General features: G+C 37.0%; 1 protein-coding gene across 11 annotated transcripts in view; it reads right to left on the bottom strand.

The window, feature by feature from the left end:
* LOC150087831 (bromodomain-containing protein 2-like) overlaps nt 1-14,628 on the bottom strand; it is a 676,121-nt gene that overhangs the window by 210,077 nt on the left and 451,416 nt on the right. The window lies entirely within an intron of this gene.

The following is a 14,628-nucleotide window of genomic DNA, read 5'->3' as shown; positions in this document are numbered from 1 at the left end:
GTCCTCCAAGGTTCAGTTCTTTCCCCTACTCTTTTTCTCTTGTATATTAATGACCTTCTTCCAATGAATGGAAATCCTAGTCATAGATTTTCCGCTGATAGCACACTGCATTCCACTTTCCATTTTGAAAAACCTTGCCCTGCTCAATCAGCTTCAGCTTCTCAAATATCCATTACCAATTCCTTAAATGTCGATCTTCAGTTAATTCTCCAGTGGGGCAAAGACAACTTAGTTGATTTCAATCCTTCTAAAACTCAGTCTTGTCTTATATCTTGAAAAAAAGGATTCTTCTGCACCTATACTTATCTTTGGTGACACTCCAATTTCTAGGCAAAACGATATATCTCTTTTGGGGAGTACCCTGACTTCTAATCTCTCTTGGCACAAGCACATTACAAATATTGCTTCCTCTGGATCTAAAAAAACTTGGTTTTCTCTTTTGCTCTTGGCGTTACTTTTCTTCCAACCGGCTGTTCACTCTGTACAAATCGAAAATCCACCCAACCATGGAATATTGTTCCCACATCTGGGGCGGTGCCCCCAAAACATCTCTCAGGCTTCTTGATTCCATTCAGAAGAGGACAGTTAGGTTAATTAATGATTCCTCTCTAACAGAGTCTCTCCACTCTTGTCTCTTAGACGTACTGTTTCTGCTGCATGCCTTTTCTATAGATACTTCCATGGGAACTGTTCTTCTGAATTGGCTTCTATAATTCCTGTCTCTTTAAAAACAGTCCGAACACGTGCCACCACCAGCCAACATCCATTTACTGTCCAACTTCAAACTCACAGACCAACTTTTCATCCTCTTCGTTTATTCATTCAACTGCCGTTTTCTGGAACAACCTTCCTCCATACGTATTTCCTGAAAATTACAGTCTACAGAAGTTCAAGTCTAATGTCAACAAATATCTTCTTTCATCTTCTCAACCTCCAACCCAAGCACGGTACTGAGTACTATAGGTTCCAATACCTCTCGTGTTTGGGGTTTTCATTAAAAAAAAAAAAAAAATTTTGCGTTTATGATAACATCATGGTGTAATCCAATCTTCATTACCTTTCGAGGGTACAGCATTAAAACAGTGTTCCCAGCCACTTGATAGTCCACCAGACCTAACCTATTGATAACTCTCAGGATTCAGGATCAGCTAGTGTATAATCACACTACTTTTACTTTGCCAGACAGTGCCTGCTGGGAGTCTGAATAGTGTGTATGCAAGGGGCATTGTCAAGACCACGTTATTTTAAGGAGCTGGGAATATTCTTGCCACTTGTGCACCATATCCAAAAATTTCATTACTTCATATGCATGTCCTCCCCACTTTTCTTCAGGATTAACTACTGAATATCGCGAATAGTAAAAAACTAATAGAATAAACATCTGGAAAAAGATCAAACCTTCCACACACCACCTCATTCACTTCACAAATATACATGGTCTCAGTTCCAATCTCAATGATATCCATTTCCGCTTGGTCTGCCAAACTACACATACTTTTTCTGATAATCCAAATTATCGCTGATTCAACCACTGCTCATCTCAGTTTTCTTAATTATTCTTTGTATGATTCCTTTTAAATTAAAGGTGGTACTTGTGCATATGTCTGCTCTGATACTAAATCTCTGACATGGAGATTTAGTAATCTCCATGTCAGAGATTTAGTAATTTGAAATTTCCTCTTTTCAATCTTCTCTGGCTTAAAATTTCTCTGCTACATTCTGTCATATTCATCTGCTGCCTCTATTGTTCTTTCAACTCCCCTAATCACTCGGAACTCTTTGACTTCCTCTCTTTTAAACTTGATTTTCTCCAGTCCAACTTTCCTCAGAGAGGTAATTTTCCTTGGTCATTTTCATGTTCACCACTCAAGCTGCTGAGACTTTTGCAATATCAAATGACCTCACAAAGATCGTTCATTTACCTAGCAGAATAACTGACAATCCTAACCACACAGCCAACACATTTGATCTCTTTTTCACAAACAACCCTTCTAAGTGGCCCACTAGGCACCTCAGATCACAACTTAGTGATTGGCTCTTTTCCAATGGAGCCTTTCACTTATGGCCATTCTCAAACTCATGTTTTGGCATTACAAGAATGCAAAATGGGATGATCTGCAAGATTTCTTTTCTCCTTTCCTTGGTCAGATTACTGCTTCAAACCTCATTTCAATATTTGCTCAGATCATGTCAGTGAAATTATTCTTGTAAGGATGAAATCCTTTATTCCAAACTTCACCTTAAAATCTCATCCTTTATCTAAACTTTGGCTTTTCAATAAATGTGTTAAGGCTGTTCAAGATAAGAATGATTCATATCGCATTGGCTTGCATCCACATCTCCAGTTTATTTTCTGCCTACACCAAAGTTTGCAACAATTGTAAAGCAGTTGTTAATCAGTCCAGACTAGAATTCAAACAGGTTAAGAGTAAAAAACGTTTCTTGTCCAAATGGTAGTTTATTACTCTGGTCTCGTGGAAAAACTACTGGCTGCAACTTTTGTCCATCTCTATTCCCATTTCTTTCAAAACCAGATGATTCTATTGTCACTTTAGCTAAAGATAAAACTTATCCGATAGCAATCCTAATTTTCTTCTAACTTGTGTAGTCATGATCTTGGTAAACAACCTTCTACCATTCCCAGTGCATGCCATTCCATGCCTCCTGTCGTCTTACATCAAAAAGATGTCAGAAGAATTTTGAACAGTGTTGATGCAAAGAATGCACTAGTTCCTGATGGCATTTCTCCACTTGTTCTCAAACCCTGTACACCTGAGCTTACCTCTATTCGGTGTTGCATTTTTACACATTTTCTTATTCCACCAGTATTCCGCCTTCTTCTTGGAAATTTGACATTTTGAAAGCTGCTAATTGTGTCTGGCATAAAGGTCTTCCAAATAAGCTTCCATTTTATGGCCTTCCAACAGTTTTTCGTAACTGAGTATCCAGTTTTCTCTCTGACCACTCACTGTAGGTGTTCCCCCAAGGCTCACTTCTTTCTTCCATTCTTTTCCTTTTGTATATTAATTACCTTCTTTCAATAACCAGAAATCCTATCCATAATTGTGCTGATGATAGTCCTTCCAGTTTGAGAAACCTTACCCTGTACAAAGTGCTTCAGCTTCTCGAATATCCACGACCAATTCCATAAATGCTGATCTCCTGGTAATTGTCCAGTGAGGCAAAGATAACTTAGTTGATTTCAATGCTTCTAAAACTCAGTCCTGACATATCTTGCAAAAAGGATTCTTCAGCTCCTATGCTTCTTTTAGATTTCTAGATAAGATCACACATCTCTATTAGGGATCACCCTGACTTCTAATCTCCTCTTGACATAAGCATATCACAAACATGGCTTCCTCTGCATCTAAAACACTGCATTTTCTCCTTCACTCTTTGTGTTACTTTTCTTCCAAATGTCTGTTCACTATGTACAAATTGCAAATCCACCCTACCGTGGAATAATGCTCCCAACATCTGGGGTGGTACCCCTGAAACCTTTCTCAGGCTTCTAGATTCCATTCAAAATGTTTTCAGAACACACATGTAATTAAGGATAATAGGCTTAATTTGGTCCTGCAATTTTACTTTTTTTTTTATGTGATAACAAAGATTTCAATGAAAAAAAAAAAAAAATATATATATATTGAAAAGTACCAAGAGTTTTTGCAGTGTGGATAGAATAAATGAATATCACCACAACGTTGCTGAAGGTTGTAAAGGGTCTTCGAGACCCTACACACGTGTTTCTCGGTTAAGAGAAAAAAAGATGGCAAACTCTCTCCAAACACATTCATGTGCCTTAGACATTTTTGTGTAACGTGAACCTTTGGCACTTCTTCACAATCTGATTGTTTCATATTCAAATCTGTAAGAGATATGCTTAATTTACTACATCTTCAATTTATCACCACCACCAGACCTGAATATGCTCAGGTCTGGTGGTGGTGGCAATAAATCTCCTAAATTCACTCAGTCCATAAGCATGATAAACTCCTGTGTCCGGAAACACAGAAGGTAATTAATCAAAAATTGAGTCACAGTACATGTAAACGCTGTTTGAATCTGCAATAATAACATATACTTTGCTTTCTATGTATTTGCAAGTGCAAAGTAGGTTTAATGGCAACTTCTAGCTACTCCTAGACTACTAACTGCAAAGGGTCTTGGAGACCCCACACACGTGTGCTTCTGGGTTAAGAGAGAAAAATATGTTAAACTCTCTTTAAACACTGATGCTGTTGCTGTCGAGGCAGTGTTAGGTGGGTCGGAAAACTGCTAGTTGGGGGGGATACAAGGACTAATAGATTAACAGTAGCCACTGGCAGAGGTGGAAGTGATTCTTGCACTGCTTCTATTGAAATGAGCAGAAGTCTGAAAAACAAGATGCAGGATATTTCAGAGACTGCTGGTAGTCATTGCGTTACAAGTAAACACATGGGTTGTGTTAGGGTAGCTAAGAATAGAAACAGGTGCATGTATACCTGCGTGTACACCAATGCTAGGAGTTTGGTAAATAAATTTGATGAATTTGAGGTATTGCTCAAAACATCAAAGGCAGATATTGTTGGGATATCAGAGACGTGGTGTCACACAGATATAAGTAATGCGGAACTGGAATTTGGGGAATACAATGTGTATAGAAAGGATAGACAGGACAGGAGGGGAGGAGGGGTTATGCTATTAATTAAGAAACACATAAAGTCCAAGGAAGTGAAGCCAGTCGACATCGATGGACAGGGCAGTGCCGAATCAGTTTGGTGTGACATAAGCATAGGGAAATCAAAATTGAGAGTAGGAGTGTGCTATAGGCCTAATGACTCTGATGAGTATAATAAGATATTGTACAGGGAAATAGAGTGGGCCAGTAAATCAGAGAGTCTTATAATGGGGGATTTTAATTTCCCAGATATTGACTGGAATTTGTGGGTTGGTCACTCGCACACTAGCAAGGCTTTTGTGGATTTATTGGATGATTGTTTTCTACACCAGCATGTTCGTGAGGCAACAAGAGGGAGCAATACTCTTGATCTGATTATCAGTAGTGACTCTTCATGCATTAAGAACCTGCAGATAAATGAACCACTAGGTGGCAGTGATCACAGTGTGTTGAAGTGGGATTTACTCAAGGAGGTAACTACCATCAGAGGTAAAGGGAAGGGTTTTTGTTTTCGTAAAGGCGACTATGATGGCCTGAGACAGTATTTAAATTCTATACAGTGGGACCAACTGATGATGTTACCAACAGCAAACTCAAAATGGGAAGCATTCAAGGAACTAATCTTGGAGGCTACCAGGCTTTACATACCAACTAAGAAATATTGTTCAAGGTTTAGGCCTAAATGGTTGTCAGATGAACTAATGAGACATGTGGCAGAGAAGAAAAATGCATGGGATACATATAAATTAATGGGTGACATGGAAGCCTATGATAGATATAAGTTGGTCTGTAACCAAGTCACAAAGGAGATTAGGCAGGCAAAGGCAGACTACGAAAAATCCTTGGCAAAGGATGCAAAGAAAAACAGAAAAGAGTTCTTTACATACTTGAACTCGAGAAGGAAAGGGATGAATCAGATTGGTCCACTGGATATTGATGGTTCAACAGTTGAGGATCCTGCTCAGGTGGCTAACAATCTAAACGAGTATTTTGCATCTACATTCACGCATGAGGAGTTATTCAGGAAGGAGAATGATGTAGGTAAAGTAAACATTGGCAGTGAGCTGGATGATTTTGTAATAACTGAGAGGAAAGTGGAGGAGAGATTGTTGAGGATAAACATAAAAAAGGCACCTGGGGTGGATGGGATCTATCCAGTTATATTAAAGGAGGCAGCAAAGGAAGTATGCAAACCCCTAGCCATAATTATGAGAGCTTCTTTGGACTCAGGGGAGGTACCCATAGACTGGAGATGTGCAAATGTAACCCCAATTCACAAAGGAGGATCAAAGGCTGACACAAGTAATTATAGACCTGTTAGTTTAACTTCTGTTCCAGGTAAATTAATGGAGGCACTGGTTAAAGAAGCACTGCAGGATCATCTAGACAAGAATTCAGTTATAGCTCAGACGCAGCATGGTTTTGTTAAGGGCAGGTCTTGCCTGACCAATTTGATTGGATACTATGATGTAGTCACAAAAGAACTGGATGCAGGGAATAACTTTGATATTATATATTTGGATCTTAGAAAGGCTTTTGATACTGTTGCACATGGAAGACTGCTGCACAAATTGGAGCAGTGTGGCATTGGAGGCAAATTGCTGCTATGGATAAGGGGATGGTTGAGTGGCAGAAGACAGAGAGTGGTAATCAATGGACACTGCTCAACGTGGACTAATGTTATTAGTGGAGTTCCTCAAGGTTCAGTGTTGGGTCCGTTGTTGTTTTCGGTGTTTATGAATGATATTGATGATGGGATATCAAGTTTAATGTCCAAGTTTGCAGATGATACAAAGGTTGGCAGGGTCGTCAAGGACACTACTGACGCTATGCTGCTGCAACAGGATCTGGAAAGGTTGAACAGATGGGCTGAGAGGTGGCAAATGAAGTTTAACATTGACAAATGTAAAGTACTGCATATGGGAAACAGTAACCCCAGAGCAACGTATCAACTCTGCGGTACCACACTGACAGTGGTGGAGAATGAAAAGGACCTGGGGGTAATTGTGCAGGGAGATATGAAGTTCTCTGAGCAGTGCAGACGAGCTGCAAGAGTAGCTCATGGTGTCTTGTCAATGATATACAGGAATTTTTCTAGCAGGGATAAGGAGGTGATTATTCCCTTGTATAAGGCAATGGTTAGGCCACATCTTGAGTACTGTATACAGGTCTGGAGGCCTCATTTCAAGAAGGATGTAGAGCTGCTGGAACGGGTACAGAGAAGGGCAACAAGATTAGTAAATGGAACAAAGGGTTGCTCTTACGAAGAAAGGCTTAAGTTTTGCAAATTACAGAGTCTGGAGACTAGGCACCGGCGAGGTGATCTGATAGAGGTGTATAAGGCCTTGAATGGTTTGAGCATGCTCAATGCCAATGGGATTCTTCATCTTTCTCAGAATAATCACCTCAGAGGGCATAAATTCAAATTGAGGAAGGACGGATGTCGGATAGATGTGCGGAAATTTGCCTTTGGCCAGCGGGTGGTTGGTTGGTGGAACCGACTTCCATCACTTGTTGTTGAAGTTGATAGCCTAAACAAATTTAAAGCTCAACTGGACAAGTATTTCGAACGAACGGAGGGGTGAAATGGGAGAGGGTTTTGTTTTTTTTTTTTGGGCTGATGCTGAATAAGCTTGCTTTCTTGCATCGTATGCCTCTACTAATGCTAATGCTAATGCTAATGCTAACACATTCATATACTTAGACATTTTTGCATAATGTGAACCTTTGGCATCATACAATACAGCCACACAGAAACAGGATAAAATTTTTAGACCAGATGTTCCCATCCAATGACCAATTTTGCAAAGAAATGGCCTACCATACCATGATTGTCCATACACCCTTCTGCCAAATACCAGGTTGACATTGAGTTCTTCCTAAATGAACATGTAGATGTTTGATTGTTTATGTATTCCTAATATTCATTTATGTAATATTGTTAATTTCTATGTCTGTTGATAATTTCTTAAATATTAATCTCTTTGTGAATTAGAAAGAAACCCCCCAGCTTGCAGGCCATTTCTGGGGTAAGGCGTACACCTAAATCTGATTTAAATAAAAAAAAATAAATAAAAAATAAAATAAATTACTCAATACTACTCCCAACTCATTGAGTGTTGGTGTGGCCAATCACAGAAAATTTTGAACATTTCTAACATAATTATTTTTTATATATTTTTTTTTGAACCCCAATTCATGTGTATAATGTTTTTATTTTAGACATTTTCTGGATTAATCCTATGAATGCAGTATGAGCTATTTATGTATTGCTAGAAAACAGAGCCATCAAGTTCTGTTTGGCAATAACATTTTTAAAAATTTTAATCTATAATGGATTTCATAAGTATGTAATTTTGATGTTTTAAAAAGTTCTTCTGCCACAGAATTTCCTATGTAAAATATTTAAGTCTTTTTTTCAATTTTACCATTCTTTTTCTATCTCTCTCTCTTAATGGCCCAATTCATGACTATTCTAAAATTTATCTCTCTAACACTTTTCTCCCAAGCTGGAGATTGGGTAACTGTAAGCAGGAGGAAAACAGATTTTTTCTCCTTTTCCAAAATGGGGGGGTGAGCTTTTTTGCAAAGAGTAGGAGTTCTTTGCAAAAAAGATTTTTCAGAAAAATCAAGAGATTTTTGAAGTCCTTACTGCACTAGAAATTAAATATAACTAACAGCATACTCATTTTATATTAAAATACAGATATACAACTGTTTAGCAGTACAGTCAGCTCTTCTATTACGCACATTTTCGCAATGTGAATTTGCTTCAATGTGACTGATATATTAGGGCATGAGCCAATGCAAAAATCACATTTTTGCATTGGCTCATGCACGATTTAGTCTGCAAGCAACATCAGGTGAATGCAAAACCCAGCACCAAGTTGAACGTAATGACCAGCACAGCAATACATACAAGTTTACGAAACTTAAAAAAATGTCAAATGCGTGAGAGTTATATTTCCCATTTACTGTAGTTGTATTGTTTGGAGACACTCTTGTCATTTGCTGTATTCAGAAGATAAAATGTGATACTGTGGGCTGACTTCTTTTCAAGAGCTCACATTTTCTGTTCGAACAGAAATTTCATGAGGCATGATAATGTGAGCAAAGGAGCACATTTCCGTCGGTCACTACCATAAAACAATAAAAACAATTTGCAGTTCCTGGTTTATTGGGCTTTTCAATTAGTGCCATCTAATTATAAACGGGAGTAAACTCGATCTTACTGCATTTGTGATAATACCGATAGCTGGAATTCTGTCGGTTTTTATTATGGCAAAATGTGTTTCCCCTCTTTCTTCTATCATATAAAAAACATAAATAAATTTTCAGAATCTTCTCTTCATTCCTATTTTTTAAGCTTCTTAAACTTGTCTCACTTATGCATCCTCTTGTTTGCCTTCATTGATTACTTGTCTTTTTTATTGTTTTAAATTTTACAATAAAAAAAAAAAAAGGAAAGAAAATGTCAGTGAACATGTATCAATCAATCAAACAAACTTCATATCTTGTCAAGGTGAAGTGCTATATTTACTGTAATATTTCTTTATTTAAGATGTTTAAACCTGTTAGCAATTTTATTGGGTTTCTAACTTTTTTTTGTGTTTTACTTACCAGACAACATTTCTTTGAGTGCTCTGTCCCATCCCTATTTTTCTCATAAGCCCTGTTGTTTTTAATGTGCAAAATACCATAATGCGGAGACTTTTAGGAGCAATATGTACCGCACTATAGCAGAACTGACTGTATAGTGTGCTTTCAACCACTGGCTTATTGCAGGATTTTTCTGCCTGTGGACTTCTGTTTAGATTGTTAGATATCAAATGATTACAATTGCTTCAAGAAAGACACTGTTGCAGAATGCATCTCTTCAGAAGTGTTGGGTCAAAGTTTTGTTTATAACAAAAACTTTGACCCAACACTGTTGTTCAGATTTTGTGGTCAAGAGCATTTCCAAAGCTTCCCCAGAAAGAGCAGATCTGAATTAGTGTGTGTCCTCTCCACCCTTTCACCTGATAAATATTCTCTGAAACTTAGCATTGCTATGAGGAATTATTAAAAACCCAAAAATGACCTCAGATAATTTGCTATAGTTCATGCTTTCTTGTGCAATTGTCAGTTCCTTGACCAAGAACTATTCTACACAATTCTTTCATTTACACTGAAATTGCAGGTTTCTTTATTATTTTTTTTTTTATTATTATTTGCAAAATCAATTCATTTCATTGGTTCAAAAATCTTTTGTTCATCCTATTCAATAACAAACTTGTATCTCCAAATATGATTATATTTAAGTTAAATAATGTTTAACTTAATGTTTCTGAAAACTTGAAACTTGCTATCTACGAATTCTGTTATTCAGCAGACTTTCGACTGGTGTAAGGAAACAGATTTTGGTCTTAGGAATTCATGCAAGTCAGATGACTGCCAAAGTCAGTCTGCAATTTATCAAAGATAAATTTATTCATATAATTAAACAGCTTCTGCTATAAGTGTATGAAATTGGGGTTGTAATATTTTACTGAATTCTGTGGGCACACAAATAACTTGACAGAACAACATTAGTAAAATTGCACTAACTTTTTTTTTTTTTTACTGTACAGGTAAAACACACACAATTATTACCACAAACAGAGTACTATTGAAAAGTTCATCATTCTTCAACCTATTTGACATTCATGTTTAACGTCTCTGTTGATCTTTTATTAACCCCAGGGGGCTCATATCTGGTGAGTATGTGCATGGCAAACACAGGGTCCTGAGATGGATATCATCATTCTTCTCTTGCTTGGCGATTCCTTTCTGCTTCTTTTCTCTCTCTGTCTCTCTCTCTCTCAGGGTAACTCGGGAATTTTTTTTTTTTTTTGGCTGGTACAGCATAAGCCTCAGGCTTCCTTGCACCATATGGCTGCTAATAATAATAATAATAATTGCAATTGATAAGGAAGATGGCCTTTACTAATTTATTGATGGGAATGTGTGATGTGTTGGCTAGTATTTCTAAACTCTTTTAGCAACACAAGTTGGAGGAATTGCCATCTCATTTTTAAATTATATCTTTAACAATATTAAATATAAGTGTATAACTTTAACTTAAAGTACTAAAACCTAGTAATAACATTTATGTAACACCTAGGTTACACATAGGTAAAACCTTAAAAATTTTAAGTTCTTTTATTAATCTTATGGTTCTATAAAGCGAGAGAGTGTTTTATTCCTAGACTGTATCATATACCTTATGTTGGATATGAAATGAAACTGCAGAATAGTTTGCATTTTTGTTTTTTAACTGAACAATTATGGAACTATTCTCGGGTGTGTATTACAGATGTATTTCAATTAGCTTGTAAGTACAGGGGATCCTCGTTATCCGAGGAAAATTGGTTCCAGAAAATTCCACTTAAAATGGGGACCAAATTTTTGTAATGTTTATTATTTAAATAAAACTAAATGCAACTAGAGATAATATTTTAAGAGTTCAAGATTCTATATCTATATAATATTGGTGTAGATACACCATAGACAACTCTTAAAGAAAAACTACAGTTGTAGTGTGAACGGCATCATTTCATCTGTATCTCATATTGTGCTCATCCTTCACAACGAGTTGCCCATATATTGCACTACCTCGAATAACTAACGCTTCACTAAAGAGAAGACTATTGTTACTTATTCTCGGTGGGCACCACCACTCAGACAGCACCGTTTCAAAGCTAGTTGGCTGTTCATCAGTGGGTGAAAGGCAGATGAAAAGTCAACTAACTTTGAAACGGTGCCATCTGGGTGGTGGTTCCCACTGACAATAAGTAACAATAGTCTTCTCTATTAGTGAAGTGTTAGTTATTCCAGGTAGTGCAATCCATAGTAACTCATTGTGAAGGGTGGGGAAGTGTTGCCTATTCAGTAGGGGGGGTGTAAGTAGGAATAACTGTCCCTTTCTTCTTTAGACGGCATTTCTTCCTCTTCCGCTCCTACTATCACTTTCCCACACCTTTTTTTTGCTTTCTTAAGTCTAATAGGGAGAGCATGTGGATAACACAGTTTCTTATCTCATACCATTTTACAAGCGGTGCCGTCTGGGTGGTGGTGCTCACCTAGAATAAGTAGCAATTATCTTCTCTATTAGTGAAGCGTTACTTATACGAGGTAGTAACTACATGGGCAGCTTGTTGTGGAGGATGAGCGCAATATGAGATACAGATGAAATGATGCTTTTCACACTACTATCGTAGTTTTTCTTTAAGAGTTGTCTATGGTGTATCTACACCGATATTATATAGTAATGTTTATTATGTAGTTCTACACAGTAAAAAATGGATGAAGGAACTGAAAAATGAGAAATTATTTTATTAGACATTTTTTATTATAATATGTTGCTGTTGCAGAATGTAAGGTTAAGTAAAGTTTATTTAAGTTACACTATTTTTAAGTTGTATGAATAAAGAATGAATCCAGAATTGGTCTTTTTCTTTTTTTTTTTTTTGCTGTATATTTTCAGATAAAATTCTGTCGTAGCCATTTAGTTGTGTCATTAACTTCACGCTTAACTTTTTAGCATTAGCAGAGGCATATGATGCAAGCTTATACAGAATAGGCCAGAAAAAAAAAAAAAAAATCCCACTTCACCCATCCATTCGTTTCAAATGTTTGTCTAGTTTTGCTTTGAATTTATTCAAAGAAAAACTAGACAAAGACAGATGGAAGTTTTTTCCAGCAATAAACTTCCACAAAGACAGATGGAAGTTTGTTCCAGCAATCAACCAAACGCTGGGTAAAGGCAAACTTTGCAGATTTATTCTACAACTATCTTTCCTCAATTTGAATTTATGTCCCTTCAGGAGATTAATCTGGGCAAGAGACAGAATTCCATCATCACTGAGCTTGCTCAAACCATTCAAGGCCTTATACACTTCAATCAGATCACCTCGCAGGTGCCTAGTCTCCAGACACTGTAATTTGCAAAACTTAAGCCTTTCTTTGTAAGAGCATTCACTAATCTTGTTGCCCTTCTCCATATTCATTCCAGCAGCCCTATCTCCTTCCTAAAATGTGGCCTCCAGACCTGTATACAGTACTCAAGGTGTGGCCTGACCATTGCCTTTTACAAGAGGATAATTGCATCCTTTTCCCCGCTAGAAAAATTCCTGTATATCATTGACAAGACACTACGAGCTACTCTTGCAGACCATCTGCATTGCTCAGAAAATTTCACATCTGACTGCACAATTACCCCCAGGTCTTTTTCATTCCCTATCGCCCTCAGTGCACCACACAGTTGATATGTTACTCTGGGATTACTGCTACCCATATGCAGTACTTTATATTTGTCAATGTTAAACTTCAGTTGCCCCCTCTCAGCCCATCTGCTCAACGTTTATAGATCATCTTGCAGTACCGTACTGTCATTAACAACCCTGCCAACCTTCATATCGTCTGCAAACTTAGAAATTAAGCCTGATATACCTTCATTAATAAATACAGAAAACAAAAATGGACCCAACACTGAACCCTGAGTGACTCCACTAATAACATTAGTCCACAAAGAGTAATGACTATTGGTTTCCACTCTGTCTTCTCCCACTCAACCATCCCTTTATCCATAGCAGCAATTTGCCTCATATCTACTTGGATAATGAATACTCAGATGCCAGAAACCCCTTGTATCTACATGCTGCCATTATTTGAACTCTGCTAAATATATATTTTATTAATTAAAAATTGTTTTTTGTTGTATTTTTATTTAAAACTAGTTGTGCATTTGTTATTTGCATTAATTTCATAAAGTGAGAAAAAAGTTTCTTACTTGAGCTTCCAAAATGCTGAATAACAAGTGTCAGAGTAAGAGGGAATTCTGCTATTATTGTCAGTGTTAGCATTAGCATTAGTAGAGGCATACGATGCAAGAAAGCAAGCTTATGCAGCATCAGCCCAGAAAAAAAAAAAAAAAAAACGCTCCTTAAATTTTTTTTAGGCTATCAATTCCACAACAAAAGATGGAAGTCTGTTCCACCAATCAACTACCTGCTGACTAAAGGCAAACTTCCGTGTTAATAGTATCAGATTTTGTATTCCTTTTCATATCCCTATTTCGTATTCTCTTTTGTGGTTTAATAGAAGTGTAATTACTATTAATTGTTTTTAGTAAGGCTATTTGTTAATTTATTTTAAATGTAAAATTAAAATTATTTTAAATATTAATTTAAATGTAAATTTATAACATTACGTATGTAACTAAATAGTGTAATATATAATTACGTAAACTTGGTAACATAATAAATACATAAGTATTATTGTACTCAGGTATTCCTTAATTTGGCATACTCAAATTAAACTGAATTTAAACAGAACGCATGCCTCGGACTAGAGCAGCAAATCAAATGGATCAAAGTGCTGTGGCTTTATTATTATTATTAGCCATATGGTGCAAGGAAGCCTGAGGCTTATGCTGCACCAGCCAAAAAAAATTGAGTTACCCAAAAAGAAAGAGGGAGTGAAAGAGTCAGAAGTAGAAAGGAATCACCAAGAAAGAGAAGAATGATGATATCCAGCTCCGGACACTGGGTGTGCCAAGCCCATACTCATTAGATGTGAGCTCTTGGCTTTGACAGAACTGAAGAGGGCAGTTCTCGTAGGAATCATGGCCTTACAAAACGTGCTACTTGTTCAATGTTTGCAAATATCTGGAATGGGACATAATATAGTCAAATGGGTGACTTTGAGCAATAAGTGTGAGAAAATTAAGTGTGAACACAGTGTTCTGATGGATGTTCACGAGAGTTTGAAGAACAGGGTAAATACCCTTTAAGGAATTAAAATTGGGGCCCATAGAGCACACAGCTGCAAACCTTAATTTCAGAGCAAATTGGTCCTAAAAAGATAGTTACTGTCAGTGACTCTAGTGTCAGGGAAACTGAGGAAATATACAAAAAGGGTAGCTAGTCTACCAGGAGGACAAGAGTACA

Source organism: Mastigoproctus giganteus, chromosome 3 (assembly GCF_048544385.1).
Source record: "Mastigoproctus giganteus isolate SK-2022 chromosome 3, ASM4854438v1, whole genome shotgun sequence".
Lineage (NCBI taxonomy): Eukaryota > Metazoa > Arthropoda > Arachnida > Uropygi > Thelyphonidae > Mastigoproctus > Mastigoproctus giganteus.
Note: the sequence above shows the minus strand (reverse complement) of the source record. Positions and strands in the feature narration are given on the sequence as shown.